Below are 24,912 nucleotides of genomic sequence, written 5' to 3'. Positions count from 1 at the left end.
TACCCAGAGTGGTTTGCATACACAACACATAGTTCGATTCACTAACGAGTCATTGTGTAGCAGGGACCTTTATTGAGGCTACCACGACTCCCGCTAACTGCATCCTACAATCTGTGGCATTCAACTACCAAAACTCAAATGGAACACAACGTTAAGAGAAAATTTAAATTAAAGGCACCGTCTGACTTTAATTCAGTCAGCCATGCCCGCCCCAGGCTCCCTGGCTAGCTTTGTATTTTGCTTTGAGGTGATCTTCAAAGGCTGTAACGGCCACAGTACTGAAGTTCTGCGATGCTTTCTTGACTCTTGGGCCTCACAGCTTCTCCAGGGGTGGGCCAACTAAATCCACACTAAAGGGAGGTTTCCCGAGGCTGAGCTCTTATCTGTGTGTGTCAGAACCGCAGGAAGAATGCAGGTCCTCAGCTCACTGGACTCCGGTGCTCCGAGACCAAGTGGTAAGAAACCAAAGTGAATGAGTCCTTGACATTCCGGTAAATGTCCTTATGCTGGCACATTCCTTGAGCAGGGGTTGACTTTCACAGAAATTAAACATGGGGAGGGGAACAGCCCAGTGAAGCTGGAGGCTTCCACTCTGTTTCCCAGTTTGAATCGGGTGACTCCCAGCAACAGGGACAGTGTGGGTTGAGCCTAAAAACTAAAACCCTGAAAGGGCCAAATCCCCCCCCACTTCCCCACCCAGAGTGCTCCTGGTCACAAGTGCTGACACCTGCCGCGCAGCCACTACCTTGAGCGCTTGACATGCAGTAACTAATGAATCTTCGCCATAATCTTGGAGTTCAGTCCCTCAGTATCCCCATCTTATACAAGATGGAAAGGGGTACGCCGGGCGGTCTGGCTCCAAGTCAATGCAGCAGAGTCTGTGAGCCCAGAATCAGAGCATCATCGGGATGCGGTACAACTGGAGAAGTTTTAGAATGAAAACCAGCAGGTTCTCGCGAGAGCGGAAACGCTGAACCGAAAGCGCATGAGGCAGGGTCCCTCTCGGGGACGGAAGCCTCACCCCCGCAACTGCAGGTGAGCTCGGGGGAGGCCAGGTATTGAAAAGCCCCCACGCCAGGAAGGACAGCGGGAAATGACCGCCATGCCGGCCCAGGCGTGGATGCTGCTGCCCACGGCATTCACCGGGCACTCAGTCTCCTTGGCTCCCCTCCGCTGTCCCTGGCAGCAGCATGGGCGGACCGAGGGGTGCAGGGCTCTGCACCTCGGGGATGACACGTTCAAGCGCTCACGGCTTCCATTTTGTGCTGTTTCGCCTTTTGTAGCAAACATGGGTTTTTCTGGCATTAAAGATAACTAGTGGACCTTAAGGGAAAGACACTGGCTTCCCTCCGTCCTCAGAGAAAACTTGGGGACCCAGCCGACAACACTCTCGTGGGGCGAGGCTGCTGAATAATATGCACTGCCTGCCACGCGGAGGCTGTGGACTCCCAGTGGTGTGAACGAACGCCTTCCTCAGGCCGCTTACGGGACGGCCAGCTCTGCCTTGCGGGCTGTGTGTCTCTGGGCTGTCACTGCACTTCCCTGTAGTGAGTTTCCTCGCCGCGAAATGAGCCTGAATTGTGACTCTTTGTAATCTGAGGTCTAGGCCCTGTAATCTAGCGGGGAGTTACGGAGACAAGTGGAGCCCGGGTAGAGGAAGCAGGAACGAGGAAATTAACTGACCAGGGTTTCCCCACTTTGCCCCGGACAATCAGTGCTGCTATTGATTCAAACAGGCGTGACTTTCCGTGTCTAACACACTGAGGGCAGCAGCCTTCCACTTACGCAAGATCCAGTGAAAAGGAAAGCTCGGCTAACTCGGTTTTCTTCTCGTACAACACTTTTCTTAAAAGACAGAGATGACAAGCAACAAGTCCGCATCTGCTACTTTTTCCAAAAATAAATTTCTAAGGAGTCACAGTTGTCTTTCAGGATGCCCAGAGATGTGGCCTAGCTCTCACAGTTTCCAGAGCCACTGTCCTATTTTTTTTTTAATTGTATTTTTAACGACTCTGAGACCTTACCCAAAATGCCAGAGATACAGCCAAATCAATAATAAAAATCAATAAAAAACGGTATCACTTCAATGGTAAGAATATAGTTTGAATCCTAATTCTTTTAAAACAGCCAGCTCTGTTTTCAGACTTTCAGTTATCTTACTCAACTTTATGTTATTAATCTATCTGCACAAGGGCTATCTTTGAGGATAAAATCAATTGCCAAGAGTGACAGAAATTTGGTAAATTTTGTAAATATCCACCGCTCTTCAGAAATTTGAAATCACTGTACCCGGATTTACCCAGCAACTCCACTCATGCCAGATCTACGCCCGCATACGCCTTCCACTTACTTCTTCACTCAAAACAAAAACAAAAACAAAAACAAAAAACTGTATCCAAGTCGTTGTTTCTATTAAGCAGGAAGTCAAACAAAGCCCTTTAGGAGGCGAGCAGGGACTAAGTTTAGAAAGAGGGGAGCTCGCCTGCCTCCTTCCTGTGACTCCTGCGGGGGAAAGACGACTCTGAGCGAACCTGCACAGTGACTCGCCGCCGCCCCTCACGACACCCCGGGGGCGCCCGGCGACCCCGAGGGCGGGGGAAGGTCACCGCCGGGCCGCCTGCGGCCACCGTCCGGGCCCGTCTTCCGGGGACGGCGCGCCCACCCAGGGCCCCGCGCCTTCCCCCCGCGCCCCCGGCGCCCTCGAAGGAGGAAAGCGCCCCCGCCGCCCGGCCCGCGCGCGCCCGGCAGGCCGTCCTCCCCCGCCCGCGACCCCGACGCGACCCCACCCCGCCGCTCGCGCGCGCCCCTCGGGGACCCGGCCCGGAGCCGGGGCTGCCCGCGCGCCCCGCGGCCCCGCGCGCCCCTCACCACGACCACCGGCCCGGCCCTCAGCGCCGCGGCTCTCCCGCCGTTGCTGCGACACCGGACACCCGACACCGGACACCGCTCCGCCCGCACCTGAGCCCGCCGGGCGGAGGAGCGTGGGGCCGGCCGGCGGGACCCTGACCCGCGGGAATCCCCGCGCTCGCTGGCTCCTCCCGGCCCTTCCCTGCCGCCTCCAGCCTATGCGGGGCCGGGCCGCCCGGGGCCGTCGGGCGCGTGGGAGGGGAAGGTGTGGGCCGAGCACGTCCCCGCCCGCCCCGCCCGTGGTCCAGGCCCGCCCGGGCCGCCCGCACCTGCGGCCACCGGGGCTCATCCCTCTACGCGTGTCCCGCGGGCCGCGGCGGGTCCCGGCCAGGCGCCGGGCGTCCTGGCAGGTGGGGCCCAGGCAGGCGGGCGGGACCTTCTCAGCTGCACGGGCTGAGCTTCTGCTCCGGCGTCGCTGGAGCTCACTTTTTTTTTTTCTTTCCCTTTTGTTGACCTGAAGTAAATTATCAAACTCTCCGGCGCTTGTCCGTACGGGTGTGGCTTCGTAGGAAGCCAGGACCAAGGAGGAGAAAGGCTGGAAAAGATGAAGACAGCGGAGAGGGGGGAGAAAATGAAAGAAACGCGGCGAGAAAGAAAGAGGGTAAAGGAAGGCCGTGGACTGCGGCCAGGCCAGGTCGGGGTGTTGCACGGGGGCGGAGCTGGTGCGGACCGAGAAGGAAATCTGGGAGGACAGTTCAGCAGAAGCAGAGCGGAAACGCTGGAGGGCATTTTACGTCTAGAGGACCGTTCAGAATGTGTGAAGCAGACAGCCTGCTTTGGGGACGCCCAGGTCGCAGGTGTCCGGGAGAGAGGCTGTAAACAGCGAGTGTGGAGCTCGTCTACGCAGCCCACCTGACTTGCTCCTTCAGAAATGAAACCCATTTCTAGCCTCTCCAGACCTCAGAAGATACTCAAAGGTGGAACCTGGGGGCAGAGGTCAGGACTCCTGAGGAGCTATTTAAGAACTATTCTAGGGATCCTATCAGGGAAGAATTTCTGGTTGGTTTTGGTTCCCATTGCTTATTAAATGAATGGCCTGTAGGGTGTTTCTGGCCGGAGTGTCATTTGCCCCCAGGGCTAACTGCTGTGGCCAACTCCGAGTGAACCCTACCACTGTATGGTGGAGCCGTTGAAGAACTACGAAGTTAGCATTTGACACATCCGAGAAGCATTTAATGAATACCTGCTGGGTGCCGGGCCCGTGGTGACACTGGGACCCACAGGGAGCAGACAGCCGGACCCTGCTGCCGTCCTCGGGGCAACACTGCCTTGTACAGTAGCTGTGTGTATGTTTTATGCCTCTTTGAAATCATAAACGTGATGCCAGGACTGATCCCAGGCAAGTTTGAATCCTACCTGACACCCAGGCACACGACAGGCACGCAGTACACGTTGGTTGAATGGATGTTAACAGCCCGCCTGAGCACAGGCTTTACACTGCCTCCTTCTCTCCGTTAGGAGCCCGGTGTGTCTTTCCTTTTCTCTGCCGCCTCCTCCACATCTTCCTTGCCCTGGACCTCGCTCCTGTATTGGTAAGATATCTCTTCTCCTCCTTGTCCCCCTCTCCGCTACCACCTTCCCTTTCTGCTCTTTCTCTCCCATCACCCATTATTTCCCCTTTCCATTGGCATAATCTGATACAGAAAATATATTTTTTCGTTAATTTCAAAAGCAGACAGTTAAAATGTTGTCTATTGCTCTAAAAACAACACTGGCTCTGTTACTTAATTATGAGGCCCTCAATTATTTTCCCTCCCTTTGGGCCCATGCCTTCAGAAGAAAGCATGTCCCCACCCCGTGATCCAAGATGAGTTGTGGGAGGGTTGCCGCCTTCACATGCCGGCAGTGCCCCTGTCGAGTGTGAGGTCTGGGCCACCGGGCCTTGGCAGGGGCCTGGGGCTGAGCCTCTCCTGCTTGCTGGCCACAGGCGAGTCATAGACCCCTATGAAGGGAGCGTTCAGGAGTTCCTGATGCCCATCCAGGGCAGTGTTCCAAGAGAAGAGCTAAGTATCTATTTACTTTATGCTAATTTTTAAAATTAGTCATTTATTCGTAGTAATGGATACCATGAAGCAGATGGCCTACGTTTTGATGAACACGTTCCGTGGCATTCCTTTTAGAATTTTGCTTAAGATCCCTGCTTGTAGGCTGCCATGTACAGCCACGCGGCCGGCTCTGTGCAGCTGGAGGGGCGCCGAGCAGAGGCGACAAAGCATAGGTCACCCCCCAGCTGTGAGACACAGCAGCCCCAGTGCTGCCAGGAAGACCAAGAAGACCACTTTTCATAAGTGTGTTTTATAGAAAATGAAAATTACCTTCAGATGTTTTCTTTAGAAAATAGCATAAACACCAATAATGTTTTTCCTGTCATACTTTATCATCAGTAACAGAAAGTCCAGCCATGCTTTTAATTCTCCAAGAAGTAAGCTATACATTTGTCCCTCAGTGACTGTGAAGTAGGTGTGAGAGAAAAAGACGAAGAAATTTAAATTTTACTAAAAATTGACCAACTCTCAAAATAAATCTTAGTCGTCAATTTTTTTTTAACGTATTGAAGGGCTACTTTGTCTTCAGTTTTTTGCCAGCAGTTAGATTTGATTTTGAACGATTTTCATTCCTTTATGACTCTGTGTGGCTTTTATTTTTTCACCTTCATGAATATCAAGATAAATTATTGGTCTTTACATTATTTTTAAATTAATTAGATTACTCTAACTTTTGATGTTTCTACTGAATGACCTTTATGGAATTGTTTCCTCCAGACCCACGCTATGGGCTGGTGACAAGATGTTCCTCATTTCTTGTGTTTCTGTAAAAGCCGTTGCTAGCATCCTGGCATCCTTGGATCTTCCCAGGCAGCTTGGAGTAGGTCTCCTAATGCAAATAAAACCAAAGTCTCATCTCTTAATCTTGGACCAGATTCAGAATCAGGTTTTGATTTCCTGACCTCTTTCTTACATGCCATCTTTTCAAAAATTACACAGATTCATTTTAGTTTTATAAAGCTTTACTGCCGGGGATCCCAGAAGTAGTTCTCAAGCACATATTAAAATAACCTAAGGGAGGTTTAAAGTTTGCCCCTTTGTCCCCTCCCCCAAGGGGTTCTTCTGATGGGGATGGGATGGAGCACAGACATCAACATTTTTCCAGCGCATCCTAGGAGGTCCTAAGGTGTGGCCAAGGGTGAGAACCACTAAAATATGTGGGAACACAGTTAATTGGTTAAAGGGGATATTGAAGGAGTAGTAACAGCAGCCCCTAGACTTTACTAAAATAAGCATAAAACTAGACGTTCACCTTCTTGGTTCTGGTCTTGAAGTTAGTCCCACAACCTTGTCTGGGGATGGACAGCCTCTCATTTCATAAATGCAGTGTCTGGCTCGTCGCTGCCGCTCAGTAGGCCTGAGTTTTGCTTCTTTCCTTCCATTCACTGCTTCCTGGTTGTGAAACCCAGATGTTCCCTCTGGCCTTTTAGTTGAGGACAGGGCTTCGCACTCTGGCCCAAAGGCTCCCACCTAGGCTCCTGGCTCCGGGCGTCCTTGCCTTTGCTGGGGATAGCTCTTTAGTTCTGCCGTCTAGGGCCATCTCCCCCATTATACCCTGTTTGCCTAAAGACTCTTCTTTAACAGCAAGGAGAGCCTTACCCTGGGGTAAAGTAAGATACTATGCCTCTTCCCCTAAGTGTATGTTTAAAGAAGAGCCAGTTTATGGCCTCAGTGGTGAATGCCATTGTTGTAAGTTTGAAACGGAGAGTTGATGTTATTGGCAGGTCAGCATTTTAACAAGGACATGTGTGTAGCATCCAGTGTAATGGAAGGTTATGGCCAAGAGATGACAGGTCATGCTTTATAGATAGGGAATATGAAAGAGGACAGACTCCCTTTGGAGAAAGGAGTCTATTCATAGAGTTTATGTAGCCACACTGGGAACCGTCAATGGGAGTGCATGCTGCAGCTCTGTTCTCACTAAAGGATAGTTCATCATGTACGCTGTTTAGGGCTGGAAGGAATTTGGACGTTATCTGGACCTCATTTTGCAGCTGAAAAAAAATGGGGGGAAAGCAAGGTTAACCCTAACAGAGCTTTAGTGGTGAAAACAGAATTAAAACAAAGAGTTTCTGACATACAGTCTTTACAGAGTTATTATACTATAATAAATGAACCAGATCATTGACCTTACTGAGTTCAGTAGTAAGAAGGAAGGGAACCATCCCCTGTGTTTCTCTTCCCACATAAGCACCTCTGTCTGGTGATGAAGTGGCAGACAGGAGCCTTTTCGGGGCTGCACCAGCTCGAGGCCAGCAATGGGGCACAGGTCTCCCCTCTGGGCTCTGCTGGCCGTGCTCACAGCACTTGCAGAAGGAGACTTGCAGGTGCCATATCGAGCTTTTCAGCCCCTCTGGAGAAGGCGGACCTGAGGCTGTGACCCTCCGTCTTTCTTCAGTGCAATAAGCAGGTACTGATGGAACCACCAATGAATTCTGAGTGTTTCCTTGGGTCAAATTCTGCCCAGAGGAAGCGCCGTAAGAAGAAGAACAGAGGAATCAACGCCAGAAGAATAAGGAGAGTGGAGGTGATTTTTTTTAAATGTCTACATGACTCAGCTGATTTCCTAAGTGAGCTTTGCTTCCCATTGGTGCTTCCTGTGGAGCCTCAAATCTGTACTCCTTCCTAGCAGGGGAGGGGTTCACACATGAGAGGGGGAAGAATGCATCCAGCATCCAGAAGTTACTTTGAGTCTTTAATGGAAGAGGAGGAATTTCTGGTCAATACTGGGCTTGAAAGCATGAATTTTATTGCTAGTTTTGCTGTGTGGTGAGCAGCCCTCCCAAACTGGCTGAAAAACAAGTCTAATCAAATGCCTGGGAAACAAAAGACTCAAATCCTACTGTTTTTTCCTTTAAATAACATTTCCTAGTTAGACCCCAAGGAAGTAACATATGTCACTAAAGAGATGACACTTAATGTCAGATAGAAATGGTTTCTAGTCCTCCGAGTGTGCGCTATATCATCATGACACCGTAAATCTGTACAGATCAACATTTCAAAGCACTTTCAAGCTATGATTTCCTTCAGTCCTCCCAACATGTTTGGTGAGATAGGCCTTTGGATCTTAAGTGACAAATGGGGACACTTGGGTTCAGGGCAATTCCATGATTTGCCTGGTTTATACATTAGCTTGGGCAGTAGTGGACCAGGGCTGGGACTCGGGTCCTCCCACCCCTAGTCCAAGGCCCTTTTCCCCACACCCTACAGCCTCTGTCACCCTGTCATTCTCCCTGCGTGCATAGGATGGCTGGAGCTTTGTCTCATTATCTTTGCAGCCCCCAAGCCTAGCCCAGGCTCTGATATAGAGTAGATACTGAACACATGTTTGTTGACGAGCTGAAGCAATCTAAATTTGGGCTTGCCCAGAGAGAATCAGTGCCTCCCTGAAGAGTCTGGGTAAGCTTATTTTTGGAAATTAAGGTTAAGTAGCTTTGCAGCCTAAGAACTTATCAATGTGTTTTGAGGAATTATCTTAACCCCAGGGATGGCTCATGTAACTTGAATGTTCTGACCTGAGACGCTAGTCTGTATGAAAGGAGGGGATAATCTCACGGGGATTATATTATTATCCTGCCTCAGAATCAGATGCCTTTTTTTAATTTTCCCTTAATGCTTTATTATTTTTCAAATTATTATTCATTATGTGCAATGATGTAAATCTTTTATCCCTATGATGTGAATGGCACACATGTGAGCAACTATTGTTTTGAAATACATAGCATTTTCTGACCCAGAAGGATGATTATTTACATGATCAGTCTTGCAATTTTAGGAATGCACCATCTTGAGTTTATTCAACTGTTTCATTGCTGTTGGTTCTCCAACTAGATTATAAATTCCTTCAGACAGACTCGTGCATTTTATGTATTTTATCTCCCTCATGCCTAATGAAGGACCAACACAAAACATGGATTTCTGAGTACACAGATCAAGGCAAAGAATGTAGATTCCCTTGATGGAGCTCTTAGTGTAGTCGGGCAATGTTCGCTAGAGAATGTTTTTTTTTTAGTTTTCATCTTGATCCAACTTAATATTGTAGTTGGGATGGAATTCTGTTTTATTAAACTCCTCATAGTATCTCCTAAGAGTTATATATTTGTATAATGAAACTTTCTGTTGGTAGGGCAAAAAAAGTAGACGGAACTGAGGGAGCTGCTTCTAGGATATTTGCATTAAGAAGAGAAGCCACATGTGACCTCACCTTCTCTTCCTGCTTTTCCCTCTCTTCTCAAATAGCACGTGAAAACCTACAGATGGGAATTTCCATTGCTAAAATGAAAAGGAAATGAATGATTGCATCTGCTGGCTTGTCAAACATTTAGTAAACCCGTGTCTTTGGGGGCGGGGGGGGTAATGAAAAGAAACAGTCCCTGATGGCCACGAGCAAATACCTAAGAGGGGGAGATGTCATGAATAAAAACAATTAAAATAATTTTAATAACGAGGTTGAAAATATAAATACTACAAAGGCCACAGAGATAAAGGTGTGTGAGCACTCATGAGAAGACAGATTACATCAACCTGGGGGACTCTGGAAACTCTGATGGTTATCAGAGAACTCATCCTACATTCCTTCTTCCTTCCGGTAGCTTAGTCATAGGGGATGGTGGGAACTCGTGGGGCAGTCACAGAGGCACTTGGGGTTGTCAGTGAGGCTGAACACATAATAGGATTTTATGAAGGTTTTCTTACTTAGAAAGTTTTAGTCCTCTGGTCTGATCTTTCCAGCTTGTATCAGTTATCTCTTGCTGCATAACAAACACCAAAAACTTAGTGACTTTAAACAATAACCTTTAACATTGCTCATGGGTCCGTGGGTTGCCAGGAGGGTTATCCTGCTGGTCTTGCCTGGGCTTGTTCTTGCGGGGCAGCTGGACCCTGGGGCAGGCATGTGGCCTTTGACTCTCACGGGGTCCAGGCGGATTTCTCCACTGGCAGCAGCAGCATTCCAAGAGCACACGGCCTGGTGTGTCACAGCACATGTGCTCGTGTCCTGCTGGCTGAGGCAAACCCAAGGCCACCTCCAGAGTCAATATAAGAGGGGCTACACTGCACAGATTGTAGGAAGTGTGACTCACTGGGACCATTACTGTTACAGTGTACCACACAGTCCAGCACAGAACTCTCTAGAACATGGACAGCTTGCCCAGGAAAGCTCAGAGTTGTATAGGAATTTATTCCGCTGTTTCCTGCATTAGCTTGTTTCTGTAGATGTCTCATGTGGAGTGTCTGGACAACCCCTGGACTGGGATAAACCACTGGTGACAGTACCTACAAGAACCTTTTCTTCCTTTTCTTTTCTTTCTTTCTTTTCTTTCTCTCTTTCATTCTTTCTCCCTTCCTTCCTTCCTTCCTTCTTTCCTTCTCTCTCTCTTTCTCTTTCTTCCTTCCTTCCTTTCTTTCTTTCTTTTTCTTTCTTTGTTTCTCTCACTCTCTCTTTCTCCCTCCCCCCCTCCCCTCCCTCCCTCTCTTCCTTCCTCTCACTTGCCCATGCTAACTTAGGGAATGTTAAAGACTAGAATTCAGATCTCAGTCTAATGATCTCTGCATAAGCCACCTCCCTCCCTCTCCAGCCCCTGTGGATATCTTGTCTCCAGTTTCATTTACTTTGTAACATTTGAGGACTTCTTGTCTAATATTTTATGTGCTTTTCAATATTTATAATTAATTTATTTGCTGTTTCCTCTACTTTTCAATGCTATGAATACTCCTTATTACTTCACAATCTCTCATTAATTTCATTTTTACCATGTTTAACATTAACTAGTAGAGACACTACAGAGGAATGACCCCAAACCAGATCCTGCAGCCCTGAACCTTACATTCCCCAAACTGTGTTTCCTCCTGTTTATTATTAACTTTGATTTACTTTGGTTTAGCTGGTATTCTGACCATGAGACTATGTCTGACACTTGATAATGTCAGTTGTTTTTCAGAAAAGAGGTGATAATTCCACATCAAATGAAGCTCAGCTTGTAACTGTAGGTGAATTCAGAGCACATTTCTTATAGGCTTTATTTTTCATTAAGCCTGAGGGTTCAATTTAACAAACAGCAGAGTGCTGAATAGGAACAGGATGTTGAGTACTTCTTTCTGTTGTGCCTTTTCTCTGAGTCCCAGTTCCCCAGTCTGTCAGCCACTGTGCAGGGATAGGTGGGCATCTCTGGGAGCCACAGTAATGCTCTCAGCTTGCTCGCACCTCTGACTCAAGCCAGGAAGTAAATTGACATTAGGATAGCAGGTCCCTGAGCAAGGCACATGGTCTGTGTTCTGTGTGTAAGGTTCAGGTTAAATAAGCAAACAAATCCAAACCTGTGGGTTCCCTTCCTCAGGAGGCCTGGTGCTGGGTCATGCACTGCTGTCATCCATGGGCTGCCTTGAGCCTCGTCATCACCCCCCTGATCATTATTCATATTGTTCTCCTCACTTGTCATCAAGCAGCACATTTTTGTTCAGGCTCAAGTGCATGTGAAGGGCATGGAGAGAAGAAGAGGGCGTGTCACAGGAAATGATGTCCGGGTTTTCCTTTTGGCTCAGCTTCAGGCTGTTGGAAGGAAAGGTTGACAGTCTCACCGTATCCTCCTTCGGTCAGGTTGCCTTTGGGAAATTTCGTTTGAATTTGAGTGCCACCGTTAAAGGTGACATCAATCATGGACACGTGTAGCTTTTCCGGGGAAGAATGGATACGTTAAGTACAGTTAAAGGAATTGGGGGGTGATTAGCCTGAACCCAAGAAAGCTTGGGGGTATGTGGGAACCTCCTCAAATAGCTGAAGGAGTCTCACGTACTAGAGATACCTTGGGCAAATGAGGACCTTTGAAATTTGAGGTCAGTTATTGCTCACGACATCTCATCTCTTCTGGTAATCGTCATTTAGCAAATGAAGGACAATGGAAACTTACCACCACCTTCACTCTGGCCTGGCCCATTTCCTTACTTATGGCCACACTGGGTTTCACAAGTGTCAGTTCTGGCTGCGTATCCTTTCAAAATATGTTCACCCACAACTGCTGTTTCAAACCTATTATGTTTCTTGCATTAAAGCTCATGCCACAGTGTCAGACTGTTTCATGAAGCTGTCCCACCTCATCCCTTTCACCACTGTCACCTACTCACCTCCCAGGCGTTGCCCCTCACTCACAGACTTTGCGACCTGTTACGAAGTCTTCCCCTCCACGCCCATTCCTGCCAGCGACCAGGAAAATCTCACCGTCTACCTAGATAGAGGATCCATCCCACCGCATAGCTCACCCTTTCCTGGGTCTCTTTACTTCCGAAGACATCCTCTCCTCCTTTGGCTCTTTCCCCAGCCTGGATCTTCTGTACCTCTTAAATTTGGTACTTGAACATAGCAATTTCTGGCCACAGCCTGCTGTTCTCCCAATTTTCTCATGAACTCACACCGCACTGCTCTTTTAGCTCAAAGGAACGTTTATTCCCTGATTCCTTTCATTTTATTGGCTTATCGGCTACCCGCAGCCCCTTCCTTCTCTCCCCAGCATAGTCCTCCTCCGCTGATTTCTCACCACCACTTTCCAGTCCCTTACTCCTCCTTCATTTTGCTGGAGAAGGAAAATCCCACAGTGATGAGGATAAGGGCTACCTAGACTCATGGCTCTAACTTCAGCTGGACCTTAAGTCTGCCGCTCGTCTTGGGTTAGCTTCCTCTCCCGCTGTTCCCACGAACTACTCTAAGAGTACTATCATAATCATACTCTTCAGGCCCCCGTCTCTCAATTTCAGCAGATGACCTGCCTCCTGTCTTGAGAAAACTGATGCTTTTAGACATGTTGGCTGCATCAGTCAGGGTTCCTTGTTACAAACAACGGAATCCAATCCGCTGGTTGAATGGCATGTTTGTTAGAAGTTACTTTGCAGTTCAGAGAATCTCCGGAAGGATCTGAGAGCCCTTGGAAGCTATTTGGCCCCAACCATGCCATGGGGGCTGTTAGAGTAAACACCACTGTCAGAATCCAAACCTTAGCTCGCACCATGCACTGATGATGATCACAGCTGAAAGCCGGAAGTTCTGTTTCTACGGCGCTTGAAGAGATAAACACTTCTCCACTTCATTTGCCGAAATACGGAGTCTGCATGTACCTACCTCCTGACGCTGCTCCCTTCCAAGTCAACACCTCGTGCAGAAGCATCTGACCCGTGGGAGCTGGATTCACATGCCTGCCTCTCAGCAGCAAGGGATGCCAGGAGAGTGAGTTCTGGTTTCTACCTTGTGGAGGCAGGATTCATCATATGGGAAATCCTCCAATACAAGAGGGGTGACCAAAAGATATTTGGCAGCTACAAACATGATAAACAGCCCCTGTGATCTTTTCACCTTTCCTCCCCCTACCTGTAAATTTATCCACCTCCAGACCCATTCATATCTTCCTTCTTCCAGTCATAGAGCCTCTAGTTTTGAAGGTCACCCTCTTTATTTCTGCACTTAACTCTACCCCTTTCTGCTTCTTCCGTGTACCCTGTCTATCATACCCTCTCCTTTCTATATTCTGAATCTTTCTCTATCTTAACAACTATCCTCAATCAATGAATATATTCAAGCTTCTTCCATCCCCAAATCCCTCCCTAGACACCCTCAATCTGCACTCCCCTGCTTCTCAAGCTAACTTCTTGAAATAATCAATTAAATCAATCATTTCCATTTCTTCATCAACTACTCCCCTCAACCTATTGCTGTCAGGCTCTGGCCCACTCCTCAATGCTCCCAGCCTTGCCTCCACTGAAGCTGCTCTTATTATGGCAAACAAACGTGCACCAATTTGTCAAACCCAAAGGACACAGATTAGTCCCTGATTCACAAGTGCGGAGCTGCTGCTTTCGACCCTGGAGATGCCTCCTCCTTCCTGAAACTTCCTGCTCCTTTAGCTCCTGTGAATGCCCTGCTGTCTTAGTCTTCCTTACCTTTCTAATCAGTCCTTCTCTGCTTCTTCATGGGCTGTTCATCTTCCGCTTTCTGTTTAAATGTTGGGGCTCCTAAGTCCACGACTTTGATTCTAACAACTCTAGTGGACTCTGCCTGGGCTCTACTTGCATTTTTTGAACCACATGTATGTGGATGTCTCCTAAACTGTACCTCTAGTCCATACGTGTTCCCTGAAATCTAGACTTGGATAGTAAAATGCCCAATGCACACTGTCACCTGAACATCACACCTGATGTCAGCTCTCATCGCACACAAGGATGCACATTTCTCCTTTATTCTAATCTCTTTTAGTTGGTGATTTCAACCAGTCCCTCAAGTTATTCTTACCATTTCTTTTTTCTTTACTATCCCCCATCCCATGTTAATTCTAATCTAGCCATGTCGATCCTAATGCCTAAACATTTCTCGAATTCATCACAGCCTTTCCAGCTTTGCTGTCATTGGTTGAGGGTCTCATCATCTCTTTCTGAGGTTCTAACTGGCCTCCTTTCTTCCCATCTCATCGTCTCTAAATCCATACTCCACATAGCCACAAAGCAGGATACATTAACCACCTGTGCTGTGACATCTCAAAGCCCATCACTGACGCCCAGGGGGTGTCCTGCCTCTCCAGCTTCATCCCTCACACTATGTGTCCCATAGTTTCAACCTCAACAGCACTAATGATTTATCTAGTTTCTTGCATTTTCATGCTATTTTTGTCTTCTCTGTCATTGTGCACGCCCTCTCTCTTGCCTGGAATGTTCTTTCCTTTCTCCTCTCTATACTGACACCTCACCCCACCCCCCAAAACCACCATTTAACTCTTCCTCATCCTTGCCTGCTCAGCTCAGGCATCAGCTCCTCCACAAAGCTTTTTAGGCCTCCTTTTTCATCCACTGCAGAGTTAGAGGCCCCTCTGCCTGGTCTCATAATGCTGGTTACATGCTCCTCAAAGCACTCACTGGATATTTTATACGATCAAGTTATAATAGGTCTTTTTCCCTGTGAGAGTGTAACTTTCTTAAGGGAAATAGTGGTCTCATTCCTTGCTGTAACCTCAGAACCTGGTAAAGTGCCTGACAGCTGGTAGATACTTCATTAACGTTTGAGAAACAAATGAAATAATGGATCTCCTTTACAAACCCTAGAGTCGGGTTTTGGTGCCAAGATGCTAACCCTCTCGTTGTCCCCTGTCACCTCCCCGATAGCATATGAAAAATGGTTCTACCGTTTGACAATGGTTAAGACTTGCAATGCTGCCTACACACACGTCTGAAGGTACTTTAAAAGCTGTTGACACAGTTGCCCCATCAGTATCAGAAGCATGGCAGAATGAAGACCACCCTTTGTCTAAAATCATGAAGCAACGCTAACACTGATCCATGGGCTCAGTGGGTCATCAGAGCATGTCCAAGGTTGGAAGGTAAAATAAAAAGAAAGACTATGCCAAGGGAGAGGAAAATAGCTGATGTGCTGCGCTGCAATCTTTGGGCTGAAATTAGAGCAGGTGAGAGTTTCAAAGATCAGTTTTTAAATATTCCAGCCTGTAAATATTATAGTAACATGAAGATAACAAAAATGTGTTACGGTGAAGTAATATAAAGTTTTTTAGGCACACATTTTATGTTTGAATTGGAAACGTATGACTGGCTTTCACTAAGGTAGCTTGAAAGGGTTGGCGGGTTATTTTAATCTACGGGCTGCATAGCTCAGGGTGAACTGGCCGCTCTCGGCCACGATTGCAGGAGCCTTTGCTCTCAGCCTGTGGAATGACGTCCACTCTGGTTCTTGCTGTTTTGTTAAGCTCATTGGAACCCCCAATGGAGCCATTCCTTCCGCTCCCTGGGGACATGCCAGCTCTTGGCCTGAGGCCACCGTCCCCACTTCCCTGCACTGCCACCATGCACTACCCTCTGCCCGGCATGGTGGGAGCAGTATTCACCATGGCTAGGAGCGCCCCCTTCTCCCCCAGGTGGGTCCCCGTGTGACCAAAGACACCACTGGGCCTGGCACCCAGTGTGGCTGTGTCTCTGGGAGGGAACGGACTTCATCAGAGGACGGAAGCAGCTTTCTGCAGCCCCCCTTTTGGAAGTGGTGAGTTAGTCATGAACTAAAACACCTCTGCTTCTGGGAATCAGTCCTGACAAGCTGAATGCTGTTCTCTTGTAAAAGTGGCCCGTGACTGAAAGAGGGACGGCAGCTGGGAGCAGAACAAAGACCAGCCGAAGAGTGGAGAGAGGAGTCGGACCACGTGGAGACTCATCTCGGCTCTCACAGAGCAGAGGGGGCCCAGGGCCCGGCAGCTCCTCCCTCCCGTCCTCACTACATGACGAAAGGCTTATAAGGGAAGGGGCCTAAAAGTCCAAAATTCTACAGATCCATGAAACTTGAGAAGCCCACAACTAATTAGCCTGAGAAATCTGAGTTAAATGTAATTAGGGGCGTATGCAATGAATTTCAAGTTCCAACAAATATTCTATACAGATTTATAATAAAGAATAGATGGGGAAATTTTTGAAGATGCCAATGGTCTGGTTTTGCTGGCCCATGACAGGGTTTATCCAGTTGTCAATCTATTTCTTGTTCTTTTCATAAATCAGACACCTAATGGTTTGAGGTTCAAGTGTGGAACATTTCAAGACTAGAAATTTCAGTTGTGTCAGTCAGACTAGACCTGTGTTTTTATAATCACTTAACTTTTTTTTTTTCATTCTTAAAGATCAATCTGAAATCCAAAGCTTGGCCAATTATATTTATCAGCGGTGGCAGTTTGCTGGAGCCTCACTAAAAACAAGGGTCTGGGAGGAACTAAAGGTCCTTCTGGCGTTTCTTTTGAGGAGGCACCTGGATGAATTTCAAAAGTACTCTGCCATCTGCCAAAGCCAAATGACATCAGATCCAGGCCCCATTGCATGGCGGTGGTTAGCAAGAGGCTGGTGACGTATGAGGCTTTGGAGACCAGATCCCCTGATGGGTTTCCAACACTTGGAGAGCCTTCCCAAGTGCACTGCTTGTTCCCCAGCATGTCCCCCAGCCCTTCCAAGGGAAGGGGCGCAAATGCATGGGCTCCTACGTGGAGCTGAACTGTTTGGATGATTCTGTTACAGGTTTTCAGGATCCGATCCAGCAGTCAAAAACTATGTGCCGAGCGCTATAGCACATCTGAAGCACGGTGCCACGTTGGGGAAGACGTGAAAAAGCAAGAAGACAAGGCTTCTGCCCTCGGGTTTTCAGAGCAGTGGGGAAGGATGCCGTTCTCCAGGTTGACGTGACAAAGATTCCAGGTAGATTTCTACAAGGCTCCCGTAGCAGAAGACCAGGATTAATTGGGTAAAAATATCACTCAGGCTGTAAATGTCCTGATCACCACCTACTCTCCTAAAAGGCCCATTGGCCAGAGAGATGTCACGGGATTGATTTAAGCACTCAAAGCACTGGGGAGGTGGCATCCTCCCTCACCTTGCTCAGGCTCCCTTGCCCCCTCTTCTCTCCTTGCCTGGCTCTACTTTTGTCCTCTGTATACACATACTTTGAGATGGAAAACATTGACTCAATGACTGAGGTCTATTAGCTCCATCCTGGAGGTTATCTACCTTGCTGGTGGTGTGGTCCTGGATCATGTAGTGTGGGTAGACAACAGAATGTAAACACCAGTGGACAAAAGTCATGTGTAAAGGGGATGCAGGGAATACTCACACAGACTCTGTCATTCATCACCTTTCCTTTTCTCCAGCTGATTTATACAACTGGATGTAGTCCTGAAGAAAACGGGTAAAAGGTCCAGAGACCACTGCCCCATGTGGACCAGTGTATTCTTTACGAAACAATTCAAATAGCCTTCAGTGAAAAAACAGCTTACATCGATTGCGTGTTTACCGTGTGCCAGGTACCACATGTCTCATGGTTAAACCTTCTGTTATCTGCACGTTACAAATGAGGAAACTGAGGCAGAGAAGTTACTTGCCCAAGATCACACAACTCAAAGTGGTAGACTTGGGAAACCAACTCAGGCCACTGGACTCCTAAGTTTGTGTCCTTAACCATTACAGGTTCTTCCATCCTGGAATGAACATAGATTGGGAGTCTTCTTTGTCACATTCCACATTCCTCTTGAATTTGTGTCAACCGTGTTGCCCTCTGAAGTACGCCTGGCGTCCATGGGAACTAATCAATCTGCAGCGCCAGCCTCCCCTGCCACGAGGCAGCAAACATGACCCTGAGTGGGTCACAGCGTGAGCATCTGGCTGAGCTTGTGCTTTCCGGGCCAGTGAGTCTGGGAGTGAAGCCGTCTAACTGGCTTTTCCACTGACATCACACAGGGAAATAATTTTTAAGGCATCTCTGTACTTTTCTAACTTCCTTGAATAATGGTGTTATTTATGTGGTTATGAAACATGGCTTGAGAATTATTCTTCTTTGATTTAAATAAAAACGTCATTAATGAAGCATGTCAGTTTTTAGAGTCATTGCATAATGTGTTGCCTTCATAAAGTGTGCTTCATAATTTGGATTGTGGAATATTCCATCAGTATCATGCTTTTGAGGGGGAACCAGTCTCTGAAAATCATAAGCAGGTTTACATAAAAATCTCCTGCTTCTTGACCTCCATGGGATGCAAATCTATCCATCTTAGGTTGCTATTTGATTGTTTTAGGTGAATGTCTTGTCTCTATACCTAGATTTTAAACTCCTTAAGGATACCTCAAGATAGCTGGGGGCACACTAAGTGCAATACCTAAAAAATATTGTTGCAGAACTGCACAGGAAATATACAGGTACTAACTTGTCATTAGGTACTAAAAATCAAGACCTGAATGATAAAACTTCAGAATTAATTTTGAAAACAAATATTCTCCTTCACTCCCCAAGGGACCACAAGTCTCCTTTTCTATTTCTGTTTTAAAGTTCAAATTAAATGACCCATCTTTGTGAATATAATGGAGTAGTTATTGTAAAAATGGATCTTAAAAAAAACTCAGGGGCTTCCCTGGTGGCGCAGTGGTTAGGGAGTCTGCCTGCCAATGCAGGGGACATGGGTTTGAGCCCCGGTCCGGGAAGATCCCACATGCCGCAGAGTGGCTGGGCCTGTGAGCCATGGCCTCTGAGCCTGCGCATCCGGAGCCTGTGCTCCACAACGGGAGAGGCCACAGCAGTGAGAGGCCCACATACCACAAAAAAAAAAAAAAAAAAAAAAAAAAAAACTCAGAGTGAGTTTCTGAAAGACATTAAATCCGATGAACAGATATCCTACCTTTCTCACAGAAGAATTTAAAATAAATAGGTAGTCAGAGTTTATATTTTAATCTATTCTATTTTATTATTTTTACAGAGAGGGAAGTTTCATTCCCTTCTGTGTTGGAGCCCCACTCCCCAGCCTTGGTAGAGTTGGAAGCTTTGAAGGTGGCCTTGAAAGGAGGGCGGTCTCGACATAATGCTGTCCTTCAGCCACAGTGCTACAAAAAAGCAGAGCTGCAAATAAAAACCTAAATCTTCCAGCTGGGAGTGTCAACTACTGTCTGTGGTTATGGAACCCAGAACTTGGCTGTTAATTCTTGGGGCTGGCAAAACGCATGCAGATCAGCGATGGAGTCTTGTTCTTAAATAGTGCTTTTCACGTTCCTGGATCTCAGCTCGGAAGCTAGTGAGCAAATGGCCTTGAAGGATGACCGGTGATGGATGGTTGTGGGGAGAGCAAGGGCAACAGCCCTAAAGGCAACGTGTTTTATAATCTGCCTCCCTCGAGAAACAGGCCCGGCAGTGGGGGAGCGGAGTGAGGTGCAGCATATGTGCCCAAGGGCAGCCCAGGCTTAGCCGGGAGGAGTGCACGGTGGCCTGTGCGCGAGCTTGCGCCAGGGCGGGTGGTGGGATGTAGGCGAGGAGGGAGACGGCAAAGAGACAGGTGCCAACTAGTGCAAGAAGAGAGGACAGACCTGCCCAAGAAGGGAAAGCAGCTGCCTCCAGGCCTCGAGTTTTCCAACCTTCAAAACGAGGAGACTGGCTTATGTCTTAGCTTGATAGCAGTTCATAGGAACTCACTCTCGCTGGCTAATGCAAAAGCGAGAAAATACTGGAAGGATGCTGGGGTGTGGAGAATCCAAAGAAGGGGCGAAAACCCAGGCCTCGGAAACAACAGGGACCAGGAGGCTGCGGGAAGCTGGGCCGCTGCGTCTGTGGCATTTCTCTTTAGAACATTGCTGTGGACGAAAGCGAGCAGCCAGGACCCTCGCCTCAACTGCCCTCCCCCCACCCCCGCCCCCAGAACTCCGTGTCTCTCAACTCGAAGTTTCTAGCTTCTGGGAGAGACATCCAACAAGCTTAGGTTGGGTCAGCCATCCACGCCTGGATTGGTCACTTCTCACCAGGAGTTAGGGTCTCGGGAGCACAGCCAGAGCTGTTGGGTCCCACCCTGTGTCTTGGGAGGGAACGGAGGTAGACAGAGGCAAATAAATAGACGAGAGCTGGGTGGCCACACTCATATCTTTTATTTCCGCCTAAGGTTCTAGCGACACTACTGCAGCTCACAGGGATATTTCTATAATAGCTTTCACGGTGCAACTAGAGCCAGGTGAGTAGATCAGGAAGGAGTTCTCAGAGGGGAGCAGGTCTGAATGGGGATTTAAAGGGCCCTGCTTGGTTCAGTGGTGGGAAGAGTGCACAGACACTCAGCGTGAACAGACCTTACAAGCGTAAACAAGTCATGTTTGGGGAGAGGAACCGCTTTGTTTAGTCAGAAAAATTAGAGACTAAAGCATTGAGATAAATTGGCTTAAAGGTGAGATCATTCGTCCAGAGCCTGGAGTTGGGAGGCAGCCTGGAGGAGGAGAAAGAGCAGTGGCGTGGGAGCCTGGGAGCCTGGGGTCCTCCATGAATTGGCAGTTTCTCCTTGAGTCATCGAGTTCCCTTGGCCTCAGGTATTCACCTGTAAAAGGAGTCTATGTTGCTACCACTGGCAATCGTGTTTCATGTATTCATCCAAAAAATGTTTATTGAGCAACTACTATGTGCGGGCACCTCTAAGTGCTGAAGTTTCGACAGTGAACAAAACATAGTGCCTTCCGTCCTGGAGCTGCGTACCCAACTGATAAAGTAACCATCAAAACAAAGTTTGATTCAGACCCAGGATGGTAAGTCTCGCCTTATTGTCCTGCGCCTGCATTTCCTGCACACACTTCCTTTCATGGAGCCCCTTCCTGGGGCTGCATCATTCCTTTGCTAGCTCTCCCTGCCGTGTCAGATGGCACAGCCATCATCGCAAAAATATTGACCCAACTCTTAAATTGAAGTGTTTGAGGAGTCCTGAAATAACACCTCTCTTTCCTTTCCACGTTCTGAGCCATTTCAGAAATAAGACAGGAGTAAGGCAGACGGGAGAACCAGTCTTAATCCCTGATCACGGATAAGTGCCAGGCTTAGTCTACGTCTGCTGTGAAGCAGGCTTTCTGACACTGAGCTCCAGAACCAGACACCCCTCCCCCGCTCCATCTGCCGGCCTGCCCTGAAAGGTCTCCTGGCGGAGGAGAGGGCAGATTGCATGCTTCCTGCGGGCAGCAGGCTCTGGGACAGGGCACAGAGCCTGGCCTGGGCGTGCCCGGTGCCCCTCCCCCGTCCCCCGTCAGGAAGTCCCTCCTCCCCCTGAACTTACTCCCTATTGCTATGTTATTATCCATTTGCTAAATTCCTTCCTATTTGGATAAAGGGGGAATTTTGTTGCACTTCCCCAGTGGAAACAAGGCAGAGATGGGGACGCCAGGAAGCAGGTCCTGTGTCACACTGCTCCACATCCCCGCCTGCAGGAGGGCCAGGGTCTCACAACTACTAGGGCACAGCCCGCTTCGTCGCGTTGTCTAAACTTTCGGGTAATGTTGTTGTAAGTTCTGGGGGCTACGGTGAGTTTCCCATCAAAAACTTGGAAATTAGGAAGACTGCTTCCATAAGAGATGAGACACAGATATGTCATCTGAAAGACAAATAAATAACTGCCAGGCCAGCAGTAGTTGACTGAGTGAGCGGCTAGCCCTGGGCTGTCCAATATGGTGGCCACATGTGGTGATTTAAATTAAAATTAATTAAAATGGAATAAAATTAAACCGTTCCCCAGCTTGACTAGTCACATTTCAAGTGCTCACGTGGCCAGTGGCTATTACGTTGGACAGTGCAGATCAAGGGCATTTCCATTGTCACAGAAAGCTCTGTGGGTCAGCGCTGATGTAGAAAAGCTCCCGTGATCTGTAGAAGAGTTGGCCAGCTGATTAACCTTGCAGACAATGGAGAATCTCCAGTTAAACACTGGTAGTGAGGGTGCATCCGCCTGGGTCCTGGGAGAAGTCGGATGGCGCTGGAAGGGTTAACTAAAGAGGGTGTGGTAAACAGATTATTGACAAAGACAGGGCTACGCTGATCTAAAATCGAGCCCACAGAGCTGGTGACGCATCTGGGGCCTTTGCACAGCGGGAGCTCACACCACGCTGCCGATGAGAGGCCCGAGGGGGTATGACATCACTGGGCCCGGTAGCCGCTGTCAAATTGATGGCCCTGCTGCGGGCATTTTGAGGGAATACCCTGCTCTTCCTGCCTTTCATCTGTCTTGCTGGCACCTCCTGCTGGCCTCTGACTGGAGGCCTGAGGGCACGAGAGCCTAGGGATGAAGGCTGCCCCCGGGCCAGAGGGGGGCAGAGAAGAAGGAGAATGGAAACGGAGGGGGCAAGGAGAGGGACCAGCCCTCCCTCCAAGCGCTGCCCCGGGGCCAGGGGGTTTGACCTGGCCGAGAGTGGTCCAAAGCTCAGGCGGGGTTCCTAACGTGGAGATGGAAGCCGGAAAGTTGTATGATGCTGCGATGGTTTAGTTTCCATGTGGGTCTGGCTACACAGGAGAGAATATCCATGGCCTGTGGTGCTCATGCTTGTTGGTGGGGCAGTTTTCTCTCTTGCTGTGAACGAATATACTGGGAGTTTGAAACACCTGGCCAAGCGTCTACAAGGCTGCAAGGCCACAGGCTTCGGGCCAGAGTAAATTTACCAAAATGATGGGCTTTTGGGAAACATCCAGCTGGCCTTGCCCTGAGAAGGACTCCAAAATATCACATGGGCTTAAGGACAAACATTTAAATTCCTAAAATAACATCTGCCCCACGGAATTGCTGACAGGGTTCCAACACATGACTTAAGTGAAGCACCTGGCACAGACCAAGGAACACAAAAGGGCATTTGTTCATTCACCTGTTAATGTCTGATAAGCGTTTATGAATGCCTGCCATGTGCTGGGGATGGAGCAGTAACTAAACAGGCAAAATGTCCTGCCCTCGTGGAGCTGGCATTTCAGTAGAGGAGAAGGATGGTAAACAATGTAGACAAGTACTCCATATATTAGGTTGGACAGTAGTAAGTGCTGAGAGCAAAAATAACGCAGGGCACAGGGATATGAGAAGGGGTGGCCTTTTATACAGAGAGAGAGGGTGGCCGGGGAAGGCCTTCCTCAGAGCACGGAACTGGGGAAAAGCCAAAAGAACGTGAAGGAACAAGCCAGGGAGACCTCTGGAAGAGGGTGCCAGACAGTGGGGGTAGCTTGTACAGGGCCCTGGCGGGAGGGCCCTGACATGCTCGGGAACAGGGGGGTGGTCAGAATGATCGGAGCAGGGGAGAGGCAGGGAAGACCAGGTCGGAGCCACGGTGGGAGTTGGGTGGAAGATCACGTGGCCTTGAAGGGGATGGGTGCTTGTGACTGCCACGAGTCAGCCTTACACCCCCACCCTGTCCTCACATATGGGACTGAATTCTCCTGTCCTTACTTAATGTTCCTTCTGATCTAAGAGGCTCACGCAGAGTACTCTGGAAGCTAGGCTCCTGTTGTGTGTGTGTGTGTGTGTGTGTGATGTGTGTATGTGAAAGTGTATGTGTGTGTATGTATGTAAGTGTTGTGTGTATATGTATGTGTGTATGTGTGTGCACGTGTGTATGTACGTAAGTGTTGTGTGTATGTATGTGTGTGCACGTGTGTGTGTGTATGTGTATATGTGTGTGCACGTGTGTGTATGCATGTAAGTGTTGTGTGTATGTGTGTGCACGTGTGTATGTGTATGTGTATTGTGTGTGTGTGTAAGTGTTGTGTGTGTATATGTATGTATGCACTGTGTGCATTAAACTGCTTTGTCCAGCATAGTATGTGACATCAATTTGGTGCCCTATGGATGCTGACTGACTCATGCAGAAATTCCCATGTGGTCTTCAATTTGCTTAAAAAAAAAATCTGTGATGTCCCTGTCCCAGTGTCATATGAACTCTTGGAAAAGATAGCACAGCCTTTTAATTTGATAGCAGATTAAAGTAAGCTTTGCTTATCTGCATAGTAATAAAAACCCGGGCCATATCCTTCAGGAATATCTTAGGTTATCATTCAAGTAATAAAAAAACAGAATCATTTTAGTGTCTATTGAAGCTTTCAAATAATCTTTGACCGGGACCAAAGGCATCTTCAGCAGCCTGACAACAGAGGCTGGACGTGCCAGCCGAGGCCGAGATTGATGGGCTCGGGGCTGGCGGGCAGCGAGCACACGGCTTGCGGAAGGCGGCTGCGCTCATATATCACCCGTGCCTTTCAAAGAAATGACAACCTGAGTGCTGTGCGATGCTAAGGGCTTGACTGAAATTTCTCCGGTAAATCAAACTGAACAAGGTATGTTTGCACTTGAATCAAAATGAGGTTTCCTAGTTCCCCAAATGGAAAGCAGGACCATGAAGCCAAACGAGACTCCATTTAGTTTACGTGATGCTCTTATGTCTCTGGGTTCTGGGGTCCACAGGCTCCCTATCTTCCCAGGATGTCTTTTTTATGTCTCCCAGCCCTGCAGGCCCCTGTCCCTTCTCTTCTCGTTTCCTCCTGCTCCTTTATCTACTAGAACGCTGGTCTCGTTCCTTCTTTTTTTTTTTTTTTTTTAATGTTGAGCCTTCTTTTAATTTTTATTTATTTTTATTTTTGGCTGTGTTGGGTCTTCATTTCTGTGCGAGGGCTTTCTCTAGTTGTGGCAAGCGGGATCCACTC

General features: G+C 48.2%; 1 protein-coding gene across 4 annotated transcripts in view; it reads right to left on the bottom strand.

Annotated features, from left to right (window-relative positions):
- SH2D4A (SH2 domain containing 4A) overlaps positions 1 to 3,464 on the bottom strand; it is a 61,646-nt gene extending 58,182 nt beyond the window's left edge. The window contains exon 1 of one of the 4 annotated variants that reach the window (XM_081221118.1): positions 3,177 to 3,464. The gene's annotated coding sequence lies outside the window, so the exon portion shown is untranslated. The other 3 variants (XM_081221119.1, XM_081221120.1, XM_081221121.1) reach the window with 3 other exon arrangements.
- Between the last annotated feature and the right edge of the window lie 21,448 nt (positions 3,465 to 24,912).

This window comes from Mesoplodon bidens, assembly GCF_964165515.1.
Source record: "Mesoplodon bidens genome assembly, chromosome: 20".
Lineage (NCBI taxonomy): Eukaryota > Metazoa > Chordata > Mammalia > Artiodactyla > Ziphiidae > Mesoplodon > Mesoplodon bidens.
This window is presented reverse-complemented; position numbering and strand designations above follow the sequence as displayed.